We start from the raw sequence: 27,964 nt of genomic DNA on the forward strand, positions 1-27,964 counted from the left end.
CCGGTCTGTGCTGTTCGTGAGTAGGCGCAGACATGCACGATGACGTCACTACATCGAACTGCCTGCGCCGAGCCGCTCGCAACACAGTGAATGCTGGAGCAAGGCTCCAGCATTGCACTGAACTGTATTTACGTCATGAGGATGCAAATACAGTGGGTAGCGTGGTCAGTGCTGCGTGGCAACTATAGTTACGCCACTGTACAGATACATATATAGGCACTTAGACACACAAATAATGTCATGATCTAGGGGTCTGTGGACCCACTACCACTAGGCCGCTCCGCCGTAGCAGAGAGGCAGCTGGCCAAGTCAGTCTATGCAAAAGTCTGTACAAGTTCGGAGCACAAGGGTACCTGAAATAGTCCAGATGGTGGCAGGGGCTCTGGCACGGATGGTAGTAGGTTCAGCAGGTGCAGTAGGTTGCGCCAGATGTGGCGGATGACAGCAGATTGCGCCAGATGTGGCGGATGACAATGGGTGCAGTAGGTTGCGCCAGACGTGGAGGATGACAACGGGTGCAGCAGGACACAACTACAATCACTGAAAAGGCTCAGGAACAATAACACAGCACGGGATACAGGTAGCAGGGCACGGGAACACTGGGAACAGGACCATTTGCAAGATTAACATGGGAATTACAAAGAACGCTCAGGCAAGGATCAAAAAGGGCAGGGCCCTTTTTACAGTTCAATGTGATCTGAGCATAATTAATTAACTACATATGCATGCGCTGGCCCTTTAAGGCCAGGAACCAGCGCGCGCACCCTCTAGTGAACACTACGGGACATAGCGGACGCATGGGCTGGCGTCTCCAGGGAGGGAGACGTCTGCAGGAAGAGAAGATCTGCGGGAGGCCGATAAGTGGAGGCCACGGTCCGTGACCGCGGTCGTAACAAATACACACACAAAGACACACAGATAAATAGAGGCACAAACAACAGACAAACTGAGCACTCACATCTCCTTCCTCACAGGCTTCTTGCAGGTCGGGCTGTAGGCGGAGCTAACTGTGCCTCAGACAGCATGTCCTTGCCAAATATATATATATATATATATATATATATATATATATATATATATATAGTGGTCCCTCATGTTACAATATTTTTAACATACAATGGTCTTTCCTGGACGATTGTAACTTGAAACCACATTCAACATACAATGCCACAAAATGTATGGATCTCAGGCGCGTGTGATTGGCTGGAAGCCAATCAACATGGGCATTTTAGTGGTAAAGCACCTGTTGTAATTCAGTGCATGCCCTGATTGGCTGTCTAGTAGCGCCACTCTATGGTACAGTACTACATGTCCTGTACTTCTCTTTACCTGGGCCAGAATGAGTTGCTCCTTTGGACACCAGGTGAGGGTGGCTCCATGGTATATTTCTGGTACACTGTATACTTTACAGGCTCCTGAAGAAGCTCCTGTCCTCATCGTAGAAAGTGATTTACAGCCTCCAGCAGCTACAGTATTTCTGACTTTTATATGTCAGAACTTGCTTTATCTGTATTAGTTATCTGCTAAATCATCTTTTTTTTTCTTATCCGTGGTTGACATTTTTGGGGCTTTGGAACCAATTCCTAGTTTTCCCTATAGTTATGGTCTCAAGTTACAATATTTTCAACTTACAATCGTCGCCCCAGAACCAATTAATATTGTAACTTGAGGGACCACTGTACTTACAATGCATGCTTTATTTGTATTTTTATTCTTATTTGTCTTCAATTCACCTTTTTTATCGTTTTGGGTGGACGTTTTGGGGGCTTCAGAACCAATTACCAGTTTTCCATATAGTTATGGTTTCAACATACAATGGTCGTCCTGGAACCAATTAATATTGTATAAATTTATTTATATATACTGTATAAATTGTAAAGTAGCAATTGTTGCTTTTGATCCCAGTAATATTTATTTCTCGTCATTTTATATATTTTACGCAGCACTGTATATTGAATGTATCCCCTCAGACTAGTCTCTGCCCACCCAGATTAGACATAGTAGGGCTGAATGGCTTATTGGAAGACATCACATATAGTTAAGAATTAGGGAAATGTATAGGTACCTTATTCCGTTGATGATACCTACTAATGGTTATTTACTATTACTGCTGAAAAAAAGTTGAGTTTGTCACCATAACAGCCAAGCAGAAACTAACTTTTAAGAAACCTATTTTAAGTTATATAGGTAAATGAAATATTTGATATGTTGTAAATTATTATCACTTAACACAACAGGTAAGTAACTCCCAACGTCCCTACCCTGCTGGGTTTTTATCTGTGCAAAGCCATGAATTCTGATGTGTACCATCATTTCAATAGAAAATGTAAATTTATAGTAATATTGCCAAGAGCAATGATCGCTATTACATATTAGTTTTAGCAGGTTAGGGAACTTAATCTTTGATTTCTTTTTAATTACCATTTTTTCAAGATTGATTTTTGGGATCATGCTACTGGAAAATAAATAAAATGTGTTTTAAAGAGATTGCTTCCCCTTGGAAAACAAAAGTATTATTTTGCCTTCGGATATCAGTATGCTTACACAACATTGATGCATAAATGTCACATTTGCATTCTTTTTATCTTAACGGGAATTAATTTGATTTACTTCTAATGTAACACTAATTGATATGTTAATCTCTCAAGCAAGCACAGAAGGAAAGCAGCTGCCTATTTGAAGTATGCCGTCTTTTATAAGGGCCTTATCTGAATTTTGCTTTGTGTTGTTGTTTTTAAAAATCTAGCTAGGGTTAATAGAAAAAATGCAGTTTGCTACAATTTATTTGATTAGATTTTTTTCCATGTTGAGATAAATGAGGGGAAAATGACTATACTGCAGTTAGATCAGTCTCACTTGAAACAAGTTTCTATCAAAACATATTAGGCTTCGTTCACATCTGCGCTAGGGCTCCGTTCCGACTGAGCTTTCCATCAGAACGGAGCCCTGACAGACACAGACGGAAACCATAGGTTTCCGTTTCCATCACCATTGTGTCTGTCAGGGCTCCGTTCTGACGGAAAGCTCAGACGGAACCCTAATGTAGATGTGAACGAAGCCTTACTTGGTTATTGTATATTCGGGGTAAAAGCCAACTTTTTATTATTTCATAACGTGCAGATGAGATCATCAACAACTTTAGTTGATAATTAGTTACTGCTATTTTTGTATAAAAAGACAACTTGACGTGCTCGATCGCCATTCCATTCAACTGGAGAAATGTGACCCCTCATTCTAGTGATCAGTGGAGGCCCAGTGGTCGGAACCTTACCGATCTATCAGTTATCACCTGTCCAGTGTGTAGGTGAAAACTGATAAAAACTCTTCGCAACCGGATTACCCCTTTAAAATTGATGGCCTGACTGTAAAATAGGCCATAAATATTTGATCAGTGCGAGTCTAAAACCCGGCACCTTCGCTGATCAGCTGCATGAGGACGGCGTCCCCTTAATTGTTTACCAAGGCACAGCGCTGCACATAAGATTGTGCCTGTTTCTTCAAGTAAATGGGACTGAGCTGCAGTACCAGGCACAGCTACATTTACGGCGCCGTGCATTGGTAAACAAAGAGGGAGCACGCAATGCATACAGGAGGAGGCCTTCTCATTCAGCTGATTGGGTCCCTACCGACTATCAAAAATAGGCCATCAATATTAAATTCCCATGTAACCTCTATAATAATAATCTAAAGGATACAGTGACTAAATAAATCCCTCTATTTGACACTAATACGCAAGAGTCCAGGAAGTTGATATATGGGTATTAATTTGGTGCTTCTTTAGATGTCCTTATGACTAACTGTGATATGAAGTTATTGTACTACTGTGATCATTGATCTAGGGGTTACAATTTTGCATCTATATTGTTAGCCAGGGAAAGAAAACCAATGGTGACTACGGTGCTTCCTCTGTGTCAAAATCTGGCTCAGTAGCTGCTACTTTATGAGGACCCCACCAAACTCCTCCATATCTAGACTTCTGTAGCCGCGTTACATGGGGAATTGAGTGATTTTTTTATTTACATGGACACAGCTAAATCTTCAAATTCTGAGTTGGGCAGGTGCCGCCCTCGCGTTTTTTTTCACATATCGTTGACTTCGAGCTGTAATGTTTTACATCTTAATTAGAGCATAACTGTTTCTTTGTATTTATTACAGACGCTGGGCGCGTGTAGCCATACCTCCAGCATCTCGTCATTGTCGACTCCTGCCACTACTTCTTTATTGGGGGATCGTTTAATCTATCATATCACCATGGAGATGTGTTGTTTATATTGCATATTTAGGTGATACATTAGCCTGTAGGTAGTTTGCAATCAATACATCCAATAATAGAGTGTTGCAATACAACTATATATACAGTGTATATATGTACAATTTATTTATTTTATTTGTTTTGCACATGAAGATCCTACATTAGCCTGTTTATTGTAACAGGTGTAGGGGACAAAACTCGTTATTCCCCTCAATGAAAGGGCCAGATCTTGAATACAATATAATATAGATTGTGTCATATAGGGTGTTGTCCCATATACACATCCACATATACCATACTGTAAATCGCATACTATGCAGTTAGGAATTTTCCAATGATCATGCATGTTTCTGAATACTCCACCACGTGCATTTTATAGGGTATTAACCCCTGTGTAGTCCTCTTATCCAACTGGTGTAGTGTACAGTAGGTAACATTTTAAAGATTGCCATTCTGTTATCAGATAGAATATATAGAGACCGCTACCCCTTTACTAGGATGCATTATCGAGTATAATTATAGCATGAGATGTTCCCTATAGATGTGTCTGTATACACCATTAAAGAAGATGGAACTAGAATTTAGGTTACTGTCATCCATATAGCTATATCCGCTTCCATGTACATTATATATATTTAATAGGGGATAATACTCCGACCACCCTGGGCAGAGGCGTAGCTAGGTTCTCCAGCACCCAGGGCAAAGATTGCTTGCCCCCTCCTGAACTGCTTTCCTGACATCTCCTTCCCCGTCGCCATGTTCGTTTTCTCTACCAATCAATGAGGTGTCATTTGTTTCCGCATTTTTTTTGTGTAACCAAGCTCAGTACATCTATACAACACCAGAACAAAGCTCGGTACATATATACAACACCAGAACAAAGCTCAATATATATACAGCACCAGAACCAAGCTCAGTACATAAATACAGCACCAGAACAAAGCTCAGTACATATATACAGCACCAGAACAAAGTTCAGTACATAAATACAGCACCAGAACAAAGCTCAATATATATACAGCACCAGAATCAAGCTGATACATATAAACACCAGAACAAAGCTCAGTATATATATACCGCACCAGAACGAAGCTCAGTACATATATACAGCACCAGAACCAAGCTCAATATATATACAGCACCAGAACCATGCTCAATATATACACAGCACCAGAACAAAGCTCATACATATATACAGCACCAGAACCAAGCGCAATATATATATATATATATATATATACACTACCGTTCAAAGGTTTGGGGTCACCCAGACAATTTTGTGTTTTCCATGAAAACTCACACTTATATTTATCAAATGAGTTGCAAAATGACTAGAAAATATAGTCAAGACATTGACAAGGTTAGAAATAATGATTTTTATTTGAAATAATAATTTTCTCCTTCAAACTTTGCTTTCGTCAAAGAATGCTCCATTTGCAGCAATTACAGCATTGCAGACCTTTGGCATTCTAGCTGTTAATTTGCTGAGGTAATCGTGAGAAATTTCACCCCATGCTTCCAGAAGGCCCTCCCACAAGTTAAATTGGCTTGATGGGCACTTCTTGCGTACCATACGGTCAAGCTGCTCCCACAACAGCTCTATGGGGTTGAGATCTGGTGACTGCGCTGGCCACTCCATTACAGATAGAATACCAGCTGCCTGCTTCTTCCCTAAATAGTTCTTGCATAATTTGGAGGTGTGCTTTGAGTCATTGTCCTGTTGTAGGATGAAATTGGCTCCAATCAAGCGCTGTCCACAGGGTATGGCATGGCGTTGCAAAATGGAGTGATAGCCTTCCTTATTCAAAATCCCTTTTACCTTGTACAAATCTCCCACTTTACCAGCACCAAAGCAACCCCAGACCATAACATTACCTCCACCATGCTTGAAAGATGGCGTCAGGCACTCTTCCAGCATCTTTTCAGTTGTTCTGCGTCTCACAAATGTTCTTCTGTGTGATCCACAGAACACAGCACACCAAACACCTCAAACTTCGATTCTTCTGTCCATAACACTTTTTTCCAATCTTCCTCTGTCCAATGTCTGTGTGCTTTTGCCCATATTAATCTTTTCCTTTTATTAGCCAGTCTCAGATATGGCTTTTTCTTTGCCACTCTGCCCTGAAGGCCAGCATCCCGGAGTCGCCTCTTCACTGTAGACATTGACACTGGCGTTTTGCGGGTACTATTTAATGAAGCTGCCAGTTGAGGACCTGTGAGGCATCTATTTCTCAAACTAGAGACTCTAATGTACTTGTCTTGTTGCTCAGTTGTGCAGCGGGGCCTCCCACTTCTCTTTCTACTCTGGTTAGAGCCTGTTTGTGCTGTCCTCTGAAGGGAGTAGTACACACCGTTGTAGGAAATCTTCAGTTTCTTGGCAATTTCTCGCATGGAATAGCCTTCATTTCTAAGAACAAGAATAGACTGTCGAGTTTCACATGAAAGCTCTCTTTTTCTAGCCATTTTGAGAGTTTAATCGAATCCACAAATGTAATGCTCCAGATTCTCAACTAGCTCAATGGAAGGTCAGTTTTATAGCTCCTCTAAACAGCAAAACTGTTTACAGCGGTGCTAACATAATTGCACAAGGGTTTTCAAGTGTTTTCTAATCATCCATTAGCCTTCTAACACAGTTAGCAAACACAATGTACCATTAGAACACTGGAGTGATGGTTGCTGGAAATGGGCCTCTATACACCTATGTAGATATTGCATTAAAAACCAGACGTTTGCAGCTAGAATAGTCATTTAGCACAATAACAATGTATAGAGTGTATTTCTGATTAATTTAATGTTATCTTCATTGAAAAAAACTGTGCTTTTCTTTCAAAAATAAGGCAATTGCTAAGTGACCCTAAACTTTTGAACGGTAGTATATATATATATATATATATATATATATATACAGCACAAGAACCAAGCTCAATATAGCCCACCCCTGTAGATAGTGCTCCACATATAGCCCACCCCTGTATATAGTGTCCAACATATAGCCCATCCCTGTAGATAGTCTCTCACATATAGCTCCCCCTATACATAGTGCTCCACATATAGTCCACCACTGTATATAGTGCCTCACATACAGCTCTCCCAATAGTGCTCCACATATAGCCCACCCCTGTATATAGCCCACCCCTGTATATAGCCCCCTGTAGATAGAGCCCCCTGTAGGTAATGACACTCACAGAGGCAGCAGGCCGCCGTCCTGGACGGTGCGGCCCTGGTGCCCCCCCTTACCTCTTAGTTGTGCCCGGGGCACATGCCCCTCCTGCCCCCCCTTAGCTACACCCCTGACTCTGGGTGCCAATTACAACCAAACGAGGAGCAATTTACAATCAGGCAAGGAGCCCCTATGAGAGGGGAGGAACATACTAGTTAAAAGCGCCGCGTGAACGATGTGTCTGTGAGGCTGATTTGATTCATAAACAAATAAATGCTAAGTTCTATAGTCTTTGTAAGCCTTCAATGATCTGATTTACAGGGGTATTCCCAGAATCATGAATTATCACCTATTCACAGTATAGGTGATCATTTTTTGGGGATCCCCACCGATCGTGAGAAAGGGGGTCCCGAACCCCCGCTCCTCCTCACTGCTTGACACATTTTATAAGTTGTCAGAAACTTGTAAATAACTCATGAAAGAATAAAGTAGCGTTAAAACCAAGCACACCATTGTTTTTCTTGTGAAATTCTCGATAAGTTTGATGTGTCACATGACCCTCTTCCCATTGAAAAAACTAAAGTTGGATACAAAATGGCCGACTTCAAAATGGCCACCATGGTCAACACCCAGCTTGAAAAGTTTCCCCCCTCCCATATACTAATGTGCCACAAACAGGAAGTTAATATCACCAGCCATTCCCATTTTATTTAGGTGTATCCATATAAATGGCCCACCCTGTGTATATATATATATATATATAATGTGTGTGTGTGTATTTTTACCTTATAATGTCCTCCAGGAGCGCTTTGTAATGAGTGCAGTTTGACAAGCAGAATAGTGGAGGAGATTGTGGAATGTGTTCTGAGGGTAAAGAGGGTAAGCAACCAAGGAGTATGTTGTGTAGAGAAGTCAATACGGTATGAAAAGTTTATTTTCTAATGGTCCTTTATATAGTCGGACAAGGGCAGATATTGTGTGGGTTGGAACCACCAAGGTAAAAACAATCAATGAGCCTTTCTGCTTATCTGTCTCGGCAGAAGAGGGTTGGTCTAAATTTCTTTCCCTCTGAAGTAATTCCTGTACATGAATGCACTTTTCTGTGCTTGCTTCTAGTGAATAGCATCAGTATAGACCAGAGGGAAGATTGCTGTAGAGCACTGCTGCTCTGTAAGAGATGCAGGACAGGCTCCAGCTAGTCCTGAGAGATGATGCGGCAGAGAGTACATTGAAAAACTGTCTGCATCCTATGTAATATCTCACTGTTCAGTGTTTCGAGCACACAGTGGACTCTTTGACGCAACAAAGCTGCTTTTTCATTTCTTCTCCGTGTATTTGTGGATTCCATCACCTCTGGGAATAAAAAACATTGAAAAGATTACTCTTAAACACCGGGTCTATGGATTTGCCCCTGCATATGTTTGCTTGTCACCAGGATGCCGTTGGGATGAATGGAAGGCTTAGTGCTCTGTTCACCCAAAGCAAGTCCAAGTGTTACTTTAGAAACTAGTTTTCCAAGCCAGACTGCTAATGCAGATCGCTCATAAAGTGAACATGCTTTTTATTTTGTTTATTTTTTACTCATTTTAAAGTTTTCAATTTAGCAAAATTAATTATTTAACTTTTTTTTTTAAATATAAAAATTTTCAAAATAAATTTTTGCTAGTTTAGTGATAGAATTCACTCAAAAGCACTTTGTTTGTTTGCTTTTTGATAGACTTTGTATTCTGGAACCTGTGTTTGGACACATTTCTACGTTGAAATCTGAAGTACAAGGTAAGCCTTCGTGTTTATTGATGAGCACAATGCATTGACAGTTAAGATGTGACTATATATTGTTACCTATTGTATATATAATACTACCATGGCTGTATTTTCAGGATTTACATCAGTAGCCTCATGACTATGAGTGTCAGTGCTGGTTTCTTATACTAAATGTTTATATTCTGTTTTGAATGGGAATTAGTAAATGCTGTTTATATTTTTGCATATTTTTGGAAGTGGACAATTATATTTTAACTTTTTTAATGGAATATCTAGATAATGAATTTATTAATATCTTCCCAATTAAAGTAGGTTCAGATAAATGTAAGCGAAAATTCATATGTTATGCAGCATAATTGCTTTGTAAATTATCTATTTGTTACTATATATTATATACAATACGTTGTTAAGGCCTGTAAGGAAGGAACCGCAGCGATTCCCAAATTCTAAATGGACAGAACTCATATAGTCAAAGTTAGAAGGTGAATTCCACCTTTAATATCTAGAATTCAGGAGCCCTTTGTGAGCCACTCTTTTTAGTTGTGGGGCACTAACACTAACCTATTTGTGTAGTGTAAAATTATATGTGTATATATATATATATATATATATATATATATATATATATATATACCCACGCATGTGTGTGTGTGTGTGTGTATAAATATAAATCCTTTCAAAATACGAGACAGCACACCTTGATAGTGAAAAAAGTGGATTTATTCACCACATGCGACTTTTCAGCCCTACTCCATGGGGCCTTTCTCAAGCATAACCCCATGATTACTTGATACGCCCATGTGCCTAATAATATACTGAGTCCCCAAGAATCTGAATGTGCTTGTCCTGCAAAATAGACATTTTATTTTTCTAAGAAAATTGTTCCTCTTCTATTTGTGCAACTTGTATATCATTCTTGACAATATTGTAATTCTTTAAGAGCTGCATCTGACTTCTAATGTATGACTTTTGTGAACTTGCCTATTCCTACAAGCTGTTACTTATCCACTAGAGGCCTTGTGGAACCTCTGGGGCTGCACAGACTACATGCCCTTATGGCAGAGGACACGGAGTCACACAGCAGCAGTTTCTGTATCAATTTTTAAAGAGTCATTGTAAGGAATGTTCTCAAACGCAACATTTTTATGGAACCAGATAGAGTATGAAGCACTTGACTGAATTTTAATGCAAATATCTTGTAACTGAATTATTTGTACATTGTAAAAAAAAAAGTCAAAAACATCGCTGACCTTATCAATTTAAACTGAGACTGTGTGTATAAGAGATGAATATATTGATTGTATTGGCTTGTTTACTTTTAAAAACACTTTGCAACAGTTTAAGGCTTCGTTCACATCTGCATCAAGACTCCGTTCATGGATTCCGTCGGGCATTAACGTCAGGGGAACCCATGGACGGAATTCAAACGGAAACCATAGGTTTCCATTTGCATCGCCATTGATTTAGATGATGACGGATCTGGCGCAAATGGTTTCCGTTTGTCCCCGTTGTGTAAGGGTTCCGTCATTTTGACGGAATGAATAGTGCAGTCGACTACGGTATTGATTCTGTCAACGACGGAACCCTTACACAATGGTGACAAATGGAAACCATTTCACCATTTTAAATCAATGGTGATGCAAATGGAAACCTATGGTTTCCGTTTGTTTCAGTTTGGATTCCGTTCATAGGTTCCCCTGACGGAAAGCTCTGACGGAACCCATGATTGGAGTCCCGACGCAGATGTGAACGAAGCCTAATTTGTTTGTTTAGGTAACATAGAGGTTAATTATCACCCTAATATTTACTAAACCCAATTGCGGGTCCAGTATACATCTGTAAAATAAAAGGTCTCCATATGTGAATTATGTGTCAAAAGGAGACTTTTTTTTAGCATATGTCTGGCCTATAAAAGTCTATGGAAATGTACAGTATATGTCTGAATACCAAAAAATTGTGTGAACAGCCTTATATAGTTTGTATTTCAATTCTTCACTACTCCTAAGATCTCAGTTGAATACCTGTCCTGAACCAGTTCTTCTCACACAGTTGAGGACCTGCTACAGAATATCTGTGTAAGCAATATTTTGCAAGCTAAATGCAATGATAACTCAAATCCATCTCCTGTCCTCAGAGTTTGCTACAAGTCTCTGTGTAGAAAAGAGCGGTTCAGCCCATGGAAGATTACCTAGACTAGATACATATGTAGCAATAACTTTATCCGGAAGATATACAGGGTGGGCCATTTATATGGATACACCTAAATAAAATAGGAACTTCCTGCTTGTTGCACATTAGTATATGGGAGGGGGGAAACTTTTCAAGCTGGGTGTTGACCATGGTGGCCATTTTGAAGTCGGCCATTTTGTATCCAACTTTAGTTTTTTCAATGGGAAGAGGGTCATGTGACACATCAAACTTATCGAGAATTTCACAAGAAAAACAATGGTGTGCTTGGTTTTAACGTTACTTTATTCTTTCATGAGTTATTTACAAGTTTCTGACCACTTATAAAATGTGTTCAAAGTGCTGCCCATTGTGTTGGATTGTCAATGCAACCCTCTTCTCCCACTCTTCACACACTGATAGCAACACCGCAGAAGAAATGCCTCCCGATCTGACCCCCTTAGACTTTTATCTTTGGGGTCATCTGAAGGCAATTGTCTATGCTGTGAAGATACGAGATGTGCAGCAACTGAAACTACGGATACTGGAAGCCTGTGCTAGCATTTCTTCTGCGGTGTTGCCATCAGTGTGTGAAGAGTGGGAGAAGAGGGTTGCATTGACAATCCAACACAATGGGCAGCACTTTGAACACATTTTATAAGTGGTCAGAAACTTGTAAATAACTCATGAAAGAATAAAGTAACGTTAAAACCAAGCACACCATTGTGTTTCTTGTGAAATTCTCAATAAGTTTGATGTGTCACATGACCCTCTTCCCATTGAAAAAACTAAAGTTGGATACAAAATGGCCGACTTCAAAATGGCCCCCATGGTCAACACCCAGCTTGAAAAGTTTCCCCCCTCCCATATACTAATGTGCCACAAACAGGAAGTTAATATCACCAACCATTCCCATTTTATTTAGGTGTATCCATATAAATGGCCCACCCTGTATATTTGTATCTTTTTTTTTTTCCACAACGAAACAAGAATTTTTCCATTCAATAACAGAAAGCAGAAGTCTTATAACAGTGTCGAACATAAACACAGACTACCGGCTTTAATGTACACCAGGGGAATACACTAGCCATTCTGATCACGGGGAGTGGGGTGAGAGTTGGGTGAGAGCATGCCCTAGATCTCTCGTCCGAGAAGTGCTCATCTGTGTGCAGAAGAACATGTATTATAAAATAAATGCTGCTGCAAATAGAAGAGCACTTGAATATGTGCTCATTCTCTGTTCCCCTTTTCTTGCAAGCCCTGCAAAATGCAACATGGAACGTTATTGCGTGCCGTTTTGGGGGCTTTTATGTGAATTGTGCATGAATTTGAAATTCGGTTTCTCACCCCTGACCACACACCATCACTATCCTCTATGTGTCTGTGAAGAAACAGCTAAGTATGTTAACCCAACAAATTTTTGTTTTGTTTTGGTACTGACTCTAGCTCAAATATGTTTTCCACCACACTTTGCTTTACAAAATCTTATGCCTTGAGGAAGTCATTGAGTTATATTTATTTCACCATTTGGGACACTTGTGCCTCAAGAAAGTAGTGAAATATATGAGGTACAGCCATTCCGCAGGAATAACAAAATCTGATTCATTCACACCTGTTTTCAGTTCCAAATAGGTTTGTTCATAAGCCTTTCTATTTTCTCAAATACTTTTTTTCCAATCCAAATTTGGGTATTCGTTAAAACATGTCTTTGACTAGAGATAGTCTCTTCCATATAACCACTTTTCCTCTCAACCTATCAAGGGCAGATGTGATGTTAAGATCTTCATAATATCTGGGATCGGCGGTCCGTTTTATACCCAGGTACTTGCGGTACCGCCCCCTCCTCATAGTTTAATCTTCTGGATCACTATATCATTTAAAGTCCGATTAGGATGTAGAAAAATATCGCTGACTTGCTCCAGTTTATTTCTAAACCAGGAAATATTTCAAACTCTTTGTTTGACTTCCCTCATTAGATATTCAAGACATCGGTCGGTGTTCCCGAGAGACAATAAGGGTATGTTCACACGGCGAGGGTCCGTAACGGCTGAAATTACGGGGATGTTTCAGCCTGAAAACATCCCCGTAATTTCAGCCGTACCGACATGTGCAGGCGCTTGAACGCCGCGTCAATTACGGCCGTAATTAGCGCTGCTATTCATTGGAGTCAATGAATAGCGGCTCCAATTACGGCCAAAGAAGTGACAGGTCACTTCTTCTACGCGGGCGTCTATTTACGCACCGTCATTTGACAGCGGCGCGTAAATATACGCCTCGTGTGAACAGACAAACGTCTGCCCATTGCTTTCAATGGGCAGATGTTTGTCAGCGCTATTGAGGCGCTATTTTCAGACGTAATTCGGGGCCAAAACGCCCGAATTACGTCCGTAAATAGGCCGTGTGAACATACCCTAACAGGTCGTTGACATACAACCAAATGTTTAGAAAGAATGATGGACTGCACTCCTAGACAGGAGTATTTAGGCGCTATAGACGGATATCCCACAATACAGTATAGTAGAAAAACCCCAGCACTCTATAGAAATGATGGACGTAGAAATAGATTTTCTCAAATCATTGTTTTTTTTATTCAAAGTAATTCAACTTTTTGTTATGTTGTTTTTTTTGTCTTTGGAGCATCTGGCAGACGCCATAACAGGACATAGACATCTTTCTCTTATACAGCAATTGTGACAAAGGCCTGGAATGGGCTGAAATGTCTTTTGAAAATCGCCTCACAAAAAAACAACATAACAAAAAATGTAATTACTTTGAATAAAAAAAAATATGATTTGAGAAAATCTATTTCTACGTCCATCATTTCTATAGAGTGCTGGGGTTTTTCTACTATACTATACAACCAAATGCTGTCGTCTCTCTCCCTCACTCTAAAGCCCTCTAACCTAGGGTCTTTCCTTATCTTATTTGCCAAAGGCTAAATAGCAAAGGCAAAAAGTAAGGGGAAAAAAAGTAATCCTAGCGAGTCCCTCTCTTTAACTCCAAGCACCTCAATGACCTCCTGCTCACGCAGACTTTAGCACTAGGCCTAACATACAGTCACTTATCCCAATTTATAAATGTCTCACCTATGCCGAAGTGTTCTAAAATTTTCCAATAATACCGCCACTCCACACTATTAAACACCCTCTAATGACCGTAGAGAGTGCCGGCCTCCTGGACTGCCTACCTGAATGTTAGCTGGGGCCCGAAATATATTATCTTGTGTAAATAAAGCCACATTTAATTTTTTTCAGTTATTTTTATTAATCTATTTTCCAATACTTAAGCAAATGTTTTTGCATCTGTGGGGATTAAAGTTATGGGCCTATATGATGAGGGTTCCATCACATCCACTTTTGGAATTCATACAATATTGACCCGTAACCATTGAATATTTAAAAACTTGATTTAATCTTTCTACCAGAACTTTCCCGTTTTCTTTATATATTTCTACTGGCAGGCTGGCCTGTCCTGGAGCTTTTTCTAAAGGCATACAATTTATCGCTTGTCTGAATTTATCCAGTTCTATTGGAGAATCGAACCAGTCCCGCTGTTTAGGAAGGAGTCGTTAAAACTTGATTCTTGCATATTTATTTAGGGTATCATTACAGTATGCAAACACTTCTACTATACTATTAGTATCCCGTATTCCTTGTCTCATATGATCTCTTAATTCAGAGATGTATTTATGTTTCTTTTAATTGTTAACGACCGTAGTTTACCTGGCCTACCACCCTGACTATAATGCGTAACCCCTGAATAGAAGCCTTGGTTCAGAGTTTTTTCCTTCAGGAATCCATTAAGGGTTTCTACTGCTTGTATCCATTTTATTTTAAGATCTGCCGATTTCCCCCAATATAGGCTAATCCAACCGTTTTCACTCAATTCCGAAGGGCTTCTTCTGTTGCTTTAAATTTTATTTTTGTATAACTTCTTTATATAATAACCCTCTAATAAATGCTTTGCCTATATCCTAGACTACACTCTCCGTCACGGATCCTAGATTACCCAAGAAGAAAGACTCCATCTCCACTGCGTTTTTTTTCATTTGACTTTAGCAGTGTTATTCGGTATAGATTAAACCCGAAATCTCCGTGACAAAAAGCCATCTAAAGCTAGGTTTACCAATATTGGCACATGATCAGAAACACTCCTGTTTTCATGTATAGTTTGTTCCCCAGGTATAAGATCAATACATTAGAACAAATTAAGTGTGGCGTTTATATATATATATATATATATATATATATATATATATATATATATATATAATGTATATATTATCTTCTTTTTTTTTTCATGTGAAGCCAACCTTACTTTTAAAATAGAGTCTATGTATAATGTAACATTTAGTATGCCCATACATTCAGCATAGTAATTTTCTTCCATGTGTTAAATAATTGCATACTGTGGGGAATAGAGAGGTAAAGGTGACATCATTTATTAATGTTGTGTGTATGTTCTCTTCCTTTCCTTTTATGACTTTCGTGCTCTTGTTCTCACTGAGTACATTGTCTTTCCCTCAGAGAGAAGTTATTTCCTTCCTCCTCAGACTAGATATAAAAAAGCTGCTGTCTTGGAAGGAAAAAGACTTGTGGGTGTATGAATACACTCAATGTTAGATACAAACCATTTTCATTTTTTAACCGTATCATTAAAATTACATAGCTGAAATAGAGTATATGTAAGCGCAGAGCTGCTATATGATTTGCTGCACATATTTTTTCATGTTCATAAAATTCCCTAATTTTTTATAACTAAGAATGCCAAATAACATGAATTTCCCATGGAAACGATAACCGAGAAGTGAAAGGCTGTGAGACAATGATACATACTCCTTGGGCATGTCCTTCAATCTTTACCTGCCATACCTAGCAGGCTTTATTTGTGATGATTAGAGTACAATGGAGTATTCACAAGGTCAACCAATTGTTGTCCTAGGAACCATTTTGAGGTTCCCTAAAGCCAGCACATTGGGAAGCCAGAACTTGAAACAATTCTGGGATTCTAGATGTTAAGTTAAAGGGGTTTTCCAAGTTAAAAAAATAAATAAAATGGCCAGGGGGATGCAATTAAACAACAAAAAATACCACCAAAAACATTACTCACCCAATAAAATCTCTAGGCATTGCATTGTAGCTGCTCCGGTCCTCCTTGCCGCTTTTTGTTGATATATCAGCACCAATGACGTGCCCGTATACCAATGTGATCGTATACCAATGTGATCGCTGCAGCCAATCAGTGGCCTCAGTGGTCTTGCGCTGTATATACCCACTCGAGCAGCTATGCTGGAACGGAGCAGGCTGGACTGGAATACCGGGTGAGTAATGCTTCTTTTTTGTTTTGTTGCATTCCCCCATTAGCCCTTTTTTTATTTACTCAGAAAATGTCATTAATGTACAACAAATAAAACATGGTGTGGAATATAAAACCGCCACAGTGAAAAAACCGCCACTCCTGTCCATGAGCTGTGCCAGGTATTGCAACACTGCCGCATTAAAATTAATGGGTCTTAGCAGTTTCTTGGGGAAAAAAGACCCTTTTTCAGATCTTGAAAAACCTCTTAAAAACACGAGACCCAGGATATTGTCTACTATTAATGTATTTCAGAAAAAGGAAACATGGGCTCTGAGTCCTGGAGGCAACAAGACCACTTTTTGAGACAATGTTAATGCCCTCTGCGCTGTTTGGACCATTTTAAGGCAGTAAACTCTACATTTTGTTTTCCATCTTCCTTGTGCAAGACATTTTTACTTTATATTTGCGCAGTAGACTTGATTTCTAAATAAAAACCCATTAGAATGTTCTCTAATGCAAAAAAAAAGGACAAAAGAGAATGCTTTTGTAGCTCCGTATTGAGTTTCTGCCATAATACAACATGTGAACTGTTGCTCAAGTAATAGGTCTCTTCTGTTTAGATGAAACAATTTAACACATATGATTTGGATTGTCATATACGAAACTGCACCAATGCAACGTTCAGTATTTTATAGACCACTATAGTGTAGGATACCACGTTACGTGACTTTTTTTTACGCGGATTGGCATTTAAGGTTACTTTTTTGGTTGAAAAGAGAATCAAGAATAATAAAAAAAAAATGTAATTATTCTTTATATGGGTGAATTGTACAACACATCCAGATAACCTTAGATATATAAAATGACACGACCCTGTTAATGTGGACGTTCTGGGCTTTCATGCACCATATCTAATGAATTCTCTAAGTTTGCTAGCAGCGTAGTATTTTCTGTGTCGATGTACACTAAGAAGTTCATGAAAGAAGTACATATCATTTTTAAAGATTGCTGAAAAATCATTGAATCACGGAGAGGCAGGGACTCCTAGCATCGTACATAACTATGATGCTAGGAGCCCGGCTCCCTGCACTGAGTTCGGTCCGGGACTTCCGCCCGAAATACGTCCGTCCATTACGGACGTTAATGTGCTCGTGTGAACCCAGCCTAACTGTGTTCGTTCACCTGCCATTCTACCGATCATTTGCTTACACTCACTTATTTAAAGAGGCTCTGTCACCAGATTATAAATGCCCTATCTCCTACATAATCTGATTGGCGTTGTAATGTAGATAACAGCAGTGGTTTTTATTTGGAAAAACGATCATTTTTGAGCAAGTTATGATTGTTTTTGAGCTAGTATAGATTTCTGCTAATGAGTTTCTCAATGGACAACTGGGCGTGTTTTTACTTTTTACCAACTGGGTGTTGTACAGAGGAGAGTATGACGCTGACCAATCAGTGACTAATCAGCGTCATACACTTCTCATTGTTCCAGCCCAGCTTCTTTCACTGCACAATCACACTGGGCTGGGCTGGAACAATGAGAAGTGTATGATGCTGATTGGTCTCTGATTGGTCAGCGTCATACACTCCTCTGTACAACACCCAGTTGGTAAAAAGTAAAAACACGCCCAGTTGTCCATTGAGAAACTCATTAGCATAAATCTATACTAGCTCAAAACTAGCTCAAAAACAAACATAACTTGCTCAAAAATGATCGTTTTTCAAAATAAAAACCACTGCTGTTATCTACATTACAGCGCCGATCAGATTATCTAGGATATCGGGCACTTATAATCTGGTGACAGAGCCTCTTTAAGGATAAACATGAAAATGATGAAAAGAGCAACTAAATAATATCAATTAACATCACATCTAGCAAATAACTGAAGAACGGACATGCAAAAATGTAAGCGGGGCAGTGGATTCATGTTGGATCCAAAAGAATTTGTCACCTTGTGAGATTATACCAAGAATTTATTAACTCTTCGCTCTCATAAGGTCCTTTTAGTCATGCCAAGTTTATACCAGCGTAACTTCCCTTTGACTCTACAGTTCAGGATGTATTAGGGAATGGCTTATGTATCGACTACCTAATATAATGACGTTGTTGCTATAGTTTACCTGTAGTGAGTGATGTAGATGTTATTGGCATGTGTAGACGTAAAGCTACAATGCATTTTGGATTATTTACTCTTGGATGATTGAGTCAAAGTACGTTTCACACGATTCTCGTGAAGCGTTCTACTGACATACTTTGCTAGCATTGTTTTCACATGCCACAGAAACTTTACTACACAGAGGGATTTTCTCTTGGCAAAGTAATGATAAAACCGACCATAGATCGGGCAAAGACCCTTTGTTTAAATATTTTTATGTTCTGAGCAATAAGTAAAAAATGCTTTCATGTGGTTTAGTCCATATTAAGCCAATATCACAATGTGTGAATATCTTTGAAGTTGGGAAGGTATTGTATTACAAAGACTCCGTTCACTTCCTGAGATGCTGCGGGAACATTAGACGGGAACATTTTCTGAGTGCCTTTTCTGCCTAGTGGGATTAGATATCCTAACAAGTACAGAGACTTGAACTCTTCTGTCTTGTGCATTTGGTTAGTTATTGTTCTCCAGGATTCATCCTATGTTGTGACTATGCAGCATATGGACCAACGATTAAGTAAACGGGCCAAACATATAGATGCCTGCAGAATGCACGAACCTTAACAGCTCCAGCAGTAGTTAGGAAAATCTGTCACTTTAACAATTTCTTACCACTTGTCTTTTGTTTCTGATTTATAATTCTCTGTTTTTAGTAAATTTATGCTTCTGCTATCTGTCTTTTTGCCTTGTTATACATGTCTATATATGTCCTTTTTTAATAGCTTGGGTATCCGCAGAGGCAAAACATGAAGCTCCTGGACGTCAATACAAAATTAGTAATAGGGTCCCACCTACTATATGCGATTTCTAAAACTGATGTCTGCTTATGTGGCAGAGGGGCTTTTGGGCCCCCTCAGGCAACAGGGCTCGGGTTCTACTGCTGCCTCTGCTCCACAAATAGCTATTCCCCGTGTCCTGGTACTACTATTTTGCTCTACTCCGGTTTCTGTCTTCGTCAGAAAAATGTTTACATATTTCTTGGTCTGTTCATTCTTCATGTGTAGAAAATAACTGTCTCCAATTGTGCAGGTGTCCAGGATGTCCAAGAAAATACGGTATATGGACAAAAATATTGGACACCACTTAATCATTGAATTCAGGTGTTTCATTCAGTCTCATTGCCGTATGTGTATAGAATCCAGCACCTAGCCATGCAGTCGCCTTTACAAACATTTGTGATATAATAGGTCGTTCTAAAGAGATCACTGAATTCCAGCGTGTTACGGTAAAAGGATGCCACTGTTGTAACAAGTCAGTTTGTGAAGTTTCTTTTCTCCTAGATATTCCACAATCAACTGTGAGTGGTATTATTGCAGAGTGGAAGCGTTTAGCAGCCACAGCAACTCACAAAGTTGGCAGATCACAAAGTTACAGAGCGCCTCGGACATTTTATAAAAGTCGCCAACGCTCTGCTGACTGAATAACTGCAGAGTTCCAAACCTCCTCTGGCATTAAAGAGGCTCTGTCACCAGATTTTGCAACCCCTATCTCCTATTGCAGCAGATCGGCGCTGCAATGTAGATAAGAGTAACGTTTTTTTTTTTTAAAACGAGCATTTTTGGCCAAGTTATGACCATTTTTATATTTATGTAAATGAGGCTTTCTAAAGTACAACTGGGCGTGTTTAAAGTAAAAGTACAACTGGGCGTGTATTGTGTGTGTACATCGGGGCGTTTTTACTTCTTTTACTAGCTGGGCGTTGTGTATAGAAGTATCATCCACTTCTCTTCAGAACGCCCAGCTTCTGGCAGTGCACAGACACAGCGTGTTCTCGAGAGATCACGCTGTGACGTCACTCACTTCCTGCCCCAGGTCCTGCATCGAGTCGGACGAGCGAGGACACATCGGCACCAGAGGCTACAGTTGATTCTGCAGCAGCATCGGCGTTTGCACGTAAGTCGATGTAGCTACTTACCTGCAAACGCTGATGCTGCTGCAGAATCAACTGTAGCCTCTGGTGCCGATGTGTCCTCGCTCGTCCGACACGATGCAGGACCTGGGGAAGTGACGTCACAGCGTGATCTCTCGAGAACACGCTGTGTCTGTGTACTGCCAGAAGCTGGGCGTTGTGAAGAGAAGTGGATGATACTTCCATACACAACGCCCAGCTAGTAAAAGAGGTAAAAACGCCCAGATGTAACGAACACAATACACGCCCAGTTGTACATTAACATTAAACACGCCCAGTTGTACATTAGAAAGCCTCATTTGCATAAATATAAAAATGGTCATAACTTGGCCAAAAATGCTCGTTTTAAAAAAAGCAAAAACGTTACTCTTATCTACATTGCAGCGCCGATCTGCTGCAATAGGAGATAGGGGTTGCAAAATCTGGTGACAGAGCCTCTTTAACATCTGCACAAAAACTGGGCGCCGGGAGCTTCATAGCATGGATTTCCATGGCAGAGCAGTTGCATGCAAGCCTCACATCGACCAATCTCAATGCCAAGCATTGGATGTAGTAGTATAAAGCACGCCGCCACTGGACTCTGGAGCAGTGGAAACGTGTTCTGTGGAGTGATGAATCACCCTTCTCTATCTGGCAGTCTGTTGGATGAGTCTGAGTGTGGCGAATACCTGGGGAACGTTACCTGACTGACTGCATTGTGCCAATTGTAAAGCTTGGTGGAGGAGGGATAATGCTATGGGGTTGTTTTTCAGAGTTTGGCCTAGGCCACTTTGTTCCAATGAAGGGAAATCTTAATTTTTTTTAGCATACAAAGACATTTTGAACACTTGTATGCTTCCAACTTTGTGGGAGCAGTTTGGGGAAGACCCTTTTCTGTTCCAGTATGACTGTGCCCCAGTGCACAAAGCAAGGTCCATAAAGTCATGGTTGGATGAGTTTGGTATAGAAGAACTTGGCTGGACCACACAAAGCCCTAACCTCAACCCCATCCAACACCTTTTGGGATGAACAAAAATGGAGATTGCGAGCCAAGTCCTCTCATCCAACATCAGTGTCTGACCTCACAAATGCTCTTCCGGATGAATGGACAAAAATTCCCAAAGACACACTCCAAAATCTTGTAGAAAGCCTTCACAGAAGAGTGGAAGCTGTTTTAGCTGGAAGGGGGGGGGGGGGGGGGTCAACTCCATATTAATGCCTATGGATTTAGAATAGGTTGTCATAAAAGCTCCTGTAGGTGTAATGTCAAGGTGTCCCAATACTTTTGTCCGTATACATGTAGTGTCTAATAACATCTAATATACTGTTCCCTGTGCTAATCACAATTCAGCAAAATGCAATGTTTGACATTACAGTCCGTTAATACAGATCACAGCATTCATGTAAACATCTATGTCTTATTTCGGCTGAATAACTGAAAGTCTGAGATCCTATCACATGAAGCTTCAAAGGTTTGCTGGTCAAGGTGCATTCAAGTTTAATATTTCTTTTTCACAAGTCAGAAGATAGGGGCTGCTACTTGGAATTTGCCTTCTAAAGAGTACAAAAAGACAACAGATTGTTGAAAAAACGCATCAAAGCAAATATTGAGATGCCTTTCCTTGATAGAAGCTGGACTTGTGTCCCTGCCATGATTATCCTGGCAGAGTAACACCGCACCAAATGTGTTTAATTACAATTGTTCCTTTAATGGTTTGCATCAAACACTCATTGTTTCCGAACAGATGGAATAGTTGTTAGAAAATACTATTGCAGACTCCTAAACTTTTGGAAAGCTGATAATGAGTAAGAATGAAGGTTAATGGTAAACGACTGCAATAGCATTAGTCTTATGTCTTTACATTGGGAATTATTGTTTGAATTGTACAAATGATAATAACAACTACAATAATTATATTTTGTTATTGTTTTCTGTAGTAGTAGCGTTTCACGGTAAAATTCTTTCCTTTTGTGTAATATATATATATATATATATATATATTTAACAACCAAAATGTCTCGCAGGTATGATAATTTGGCTAGGTGTCACCCACAAAGTGGTAGTCACAACACCTCCAAAAAACGTCACTATAAATAGCGAAACTCCAAGAATAACCTTGAAAACTATGAGAAACAGGAGTCTTAAACCATAAGTGTACAGAGAAATAAATATACTTTTATTGTTACATCAAAAAATTCAAATATAAAAACACAAATACACAACGAGGTATTAAAATTGAAGGGTAAATGGGTAGATCAAATTCTAGACCTTCTACACAGGTATGCCATGAATACTACAGGCAGAAAGTTCTACGGACTGTGGTTTTAATGGAGGAAAAAGACAAAGTGATGTTGCATACAGACAGTGCCGGTACCCTGAAACAGCACTTCCTCATTCCACCAATGAAATAGCAAATGCGTATCAAGTTAGCAGCATACAAATAAATGCCACAAGGAGTTATGTCTAACCCCACCTATTGCCTGGTCCCGGGTAGAAGACAAGAGAAAGGTATAACCTGAAAAAACCCGGTGTATAAATAGTCCACCTGGCAAGAACCAGGGAAATGAGTAGATAATAGCTTACCCATGAAGTTTATGGGAATAGAATGATCCACCTAATGTTTGAGGCACCCCTGACGCGCGTTTCACTTGTGTCGCTTCCTCAGGGGGTGTAAAATACTGTGTGTCCAGTCCGTATAAATAGTCCCAGATGATGCCTGCAAGTATATTCCGGTGCGTCCGTTGCCTAGGTCTCCGGCGCATGTCAGGAAGTGCTCGAGGTCACGAGACCTCCATCCCCCGTCGTCACACTGGCGCCGCGCCTGCGCGTCGCCAAAGACGCGTCTCCATGGAAACAGCGCATGCGCCGCGCCAGTGAACAGACGAAGGGAGACAGAGACGGACACTCGGCATTCACATAACAGGCGCAACCCCAAGGAAAGGAGTGATCTGAGTGTAAGTGTCTTTGTATATATATCAACATAGTTTCCCATGTCTTCTATCCGAGACCATCAGGCGTGTCTACAAAATAAATTAAATTAAATTAAGAAAATAATACAGCGTAATCAACAGAAGGTTGAATAGAAATTGTATATCACATAAATAGAACATGTTATAAAGAAAGGGGGTGAACATGAAATTAATAAACAGTCTGAATTATGAAGGGATGGAAAAAGGGCATCCCTATATAAAAAGTGAATAAAGAAGAAAATAATACTAAATTCATAAATAAATAAATAAATGTGTAAGCGTAAATGGGTGCATAAATAAGTAAATAAATAACTAAATACACAGTGATGAGTGAAATTTATACATTATACATTAAATTCAATATATATATGTGATTAGATATACAGTGATACAGAATATAAGAACTATTGAAAATAACAGTAATGATAAAAAATGACTAAATATAACAAAATAACAAATAAGTAATAGATACACACTAGTAAATTACTTAGTATTAAAAGGTGATCAGTAATACATATCAAAAATAGTGGTATAAATAAGCGCTAAAGTAAAAATGTTGCTACTTGGATAGATGGTCACAGTACATTTAGACACATGAGGAATACATTTTTTTATATATAGAAGAACCTGTATACAATACATAAAAAAGTCAGAGTATTATCTAAAGACATGATGAAAAAATGGCTGCAGAAAGATCTCCCTCCTTCGATATCCAAAGTAGTTGGTCAGACGAATATTCATCGGAATATCGTGGTTCCAGTGTTCTCAGGACATCCAGGACATTAAATCTTGCAGGCATCATTCAATTACTAAACTCAAAACAGCAAAAAGCAAAAGTTATTATCATACAACGGACAGAACACACATTTTAGGGCCTCTTTAAATAAAAATTACTTTGAAAATGCAATGGGTAAATAAGATATTATAAAAAGGCAGAAAAACTCAGTTGTTCATTGAGCCCAGACGGAGTCAAAGTGCCCAACGTGGTAATCCATCTGCACTCTTTTTGTTCTAGGATCTTCTTTGCGTTACCCCCTCTGACACCACAATGTACAATATCTATCCCACAGGCCAAGAAGGTTTTAGGGTCGCATCCATGGTGTATTTTAAAGTGTTTGGGGATGGTCTTTAACCCCTTAAGGACGCAGCCTAGTTTGGGCCTTAAGGCTCAGAGCCCATTTTTCAAATCTGACATATTTCACTTTATGTGGTAATAACGTCGGAATGCTTAAACCTATCCAAGCGATTCTGAGATTGTTTTCTCGTGACACTTTGGGCTTCATGTTCGTGGTAAAATTTGGTCGATATATTCAGTCTTTATTTGTGAGAAATTGCAAAATTTAGAGAAAATTTACAAAAAAAAGCATTTTTCAGAATTTAAATGCATCTGCTTGAAAAACAGACGGTTATACCACCCAAAATAGTTACTAGTTCACATTTCCCATATGTCTACTTTAGATTGGCATCGTTTTTTGAACATTATTTTATTTTTCTTGGACGTTACAAGGTTTAGAACATAAACAGCAATTTCTCATATTCTTAAGAAAATTTCAAAAGCCTTTTTTTGAAGGTGCCAGTTCAGTTCTGAAGTGGATTTGAGGGGCCTATGTATTAGAAACCCCCATAAAACACCCCATTTTAAAAACTAGACCCCTCAAAGTATTCAAAACAGCATATAGAAAGTTTTTTAACCCTTCAGGCATTTCACAGGAATTAAAGCAAAGTGGAAATGAAATTTGCAAATTTCATTTTTTCTGCTGAATTTCAATTTTATTCAATTTTTTTTTAGTAACAGAGAAGGTTTTACCAGAGAAATACTACTAAATATGTATTGTCCAGATTCTGCAGTTTTTCGAAATGTCCCACATGTGGCCCTACTGCGCTCGTGGACTAAAACACAAGCCCTAGAAGCAAAGAAGCACCTAGTGCATTTTGAGGCCTCTTTTTTATTAGAATATATTTTAGGCAGCATGCCAGGTTTGAAGAGGCGTTGAGGTATCAAAACAATGGAAACCCACCAGAAGTGACCCCATTTTGGAAATTACACCCCTCAAGGAATTCATTTATGGTTTTTGTTATCATTTTGACCGCACAGTTTTTTCACAGCACCTATTTGAATTGGGCTGTGAAATGAAAAAAATGATATTTTTTCCAATAAAATGTCATTTTTGATCAAAATTTCTTATTTTCACAGGGAACAACATACCCCATTTTGTTGCCCAATTTGTCCTTAGTGCGGCAATACCCCATTTGTGGTGATAAACTGCCGTTTGGGCCCATGGGAGGGCTCAGAAGGAAAGGAGCGCTATGTGTTTGTTGGAGTCCAGATTTTGCTGGATTGGTTTTCGGGTGCCATGTCGCATTTGCAGAGCCCCAGAGGTATCAAAGCAATGGAAACCCACCAGAAGTGACCCCATTTTGGAAACTACACCCCTCAAGGAATTCATTTATGGTTTTTGTTATCATTTTGACCGCACAGGTTTTTCACAGCACCTATTTGAATTGGGCTGTGAAATGAAAAAAAATATATTTTTTCCAATAAGATGTCATTTTTGATCAAAATTTCTTATTTTCACAGGGAACAACATACCCCATTTTGTTGCCCAATTTGTCCTTAGTGCGGCAATACCCCATTTGTGGTGATAAACTGCCGTTTGGGCCCATGGGAGGGCTCAGACGGAAAGGAGCGCTATGTGTTTGTTGGAGTCCAGATTTTGCTGGATTGGTTTTCGGGTGCCATGTTGCATTTGCAGAGCCCCAGAGGTATCAAAGCAATGGAAACCCACCAGAAGTGACCCCATTTTGGAAACTAGACCCCTCAAGGAATTCATTTATGGTTTTTGTTATCATTTTGACCGCACAGTTTTTTCACAGCACCTATTTGAATTGGGCTGTGAAATGAAAAAAATGATATTTTTTCCAATAAAATGTCATTTTTTATCAAATTTTCTTATTTTCACAGGGAACAACATACCCCATTTTGTTGCCCAATTTGTCCTTAGTGCGGCAATACCCCATTTGTGGTGATAAACTGCCCTTTGGGCCCATGGGAGGGCTCAGAAGGAAAGGACCACCATTTGGCCTACTGGAGCTTTTCTGGTGCTAAGTCATGTGTGCAGAAGCCCCTGAGGTACCAGTACAGTTGAAACCCCCGAGAAGTGACCCCATTTTAAAAACTACACCCCTTAAGACATTCATCTAGAGGTGTAGTGAGCATTTTGACCCCACAGGTACTGTGTAAAAGATAATGCGCAGCAGATGGTGCAGTGTGAGATTTGCAATTTTATATATGTATATGCCATTTCAGTGTCCAATATAGTGTGCCCAGCATGCGCCACCGGAGATATACACCCCTTAAATTGTAATGTGGGTTCTCCTGGGTACGACAATACCCTACATGTGGCTGTTATCAGCTGCCTGGGCATACGGCAGGGCTCAGAAGGGAAAGATGAGGGGGGTAAGCTGTGCGGAGTGCATCAGGGTAAATTAAAAATCAAGGGATGTATGATACATTTTAAAACAATCTTTTATACAGAGCCCTGGTTTTTCGGGACACGTGTCACATTGGTATATTGTGTTCTTCCTTATCCCCCTCTTATAGCAGACTCTGCACCTCTTTTGACTCTTTCCCTTTCCACCGGTTTGGGGACCTTCTCCTGGAAAGTGTTGCCCTGGTACGATGCGTGTGGCCTCGCTTCCAGAAGTACTGGGTGCCCCCCCTTCCTGGTCCCTAAAGATTAGATCTTGAAATTCCAGGAAAGTTCCCCTCTGGCCTGCACATCGACGTAGCACATACGCATTGTACAAAGCCCTCTGTATGATGTGCCCGGCCAGCTTCTTATACCACACCGCATGGCGCTGTAGGGCTTCAGGACTTGATTTGACAAGTCCATCCCTCCCATGTACCTATTGTAGTCCAGGATGCAGTCTGGTTTGGGGGTGGCCTTTCCTTCATATATCCTAAACCTGTAGGTATACCCTGATGCACTCTCGCACAGCTCATACATCTTCACGCCATACCTTGCCCTCTTACCTGGCAGGTACTGGCGGAATTGAACCCTCCCTTTAAAATGTACCAGGGACTCATCAATAGAAATACACTTCTCAGGGGTGTATGCTTGGGAAAACCGGGCACTGGAACGGTCTAATAGGGGTCTCCGTTTATACAAACGGTCAAAACTGGGGTCATCTCGGAGTGGGCACGGCTCATTATCAGTATAATGTAAGAAGCGAAGTATTGCCTCATTTATTTATTTTTTTAGGTTCCAGTTCAGTTCAGAAGTTGCTTTGAGGGGCCCATATATTAG

The 27,964-nt window shown here is 39.8% G+C and overlaps 1 protein-coding gene across 2 annotated transcripts in view; it reads left to right on the plus strand.

Moving 5' to 3' along the window:
• CSGALNACT1 (chondroitin sulfate N-acetylgalactosaminyltransferase 1) overlaps window positions 1-27,964 on the plus strand; it is a 395,968-nt gene that overhangs the window by 151,890 nt on the left and 216,114 nt on the right. The window contains exon 3 of one of the 2 annotated variants that reach the window (XM_075861555.1): window positions 9,130-9,188. The exons of the other annotated variant lie outside the window; for it this stretch is intronic. The gene's annotated coding sequence lies outside the window, so the exon portion shown is untranslated. The remainder of the gene's footprint in view (window positions 1-9,129; window positions 9,189-27,964) is intronic. 2 annotated transcript variants of the gene reach the window in all.

The sequence above is a fragment of the Rhinoderma darwinii genome, chromosome 1, assembly GCF_050947455.1.
Source record: "Rhinoderma darwinii isolate aRhiDar2 chromosome 1, aRhiDar2.hap1, whole genome shotgun sequence".
NCBI lineage: Eukaryota > Metazoa > Chordata > Amphibia > Anura > Rhinodermatidae > Rhinoderma > Rhinoderma darwinii.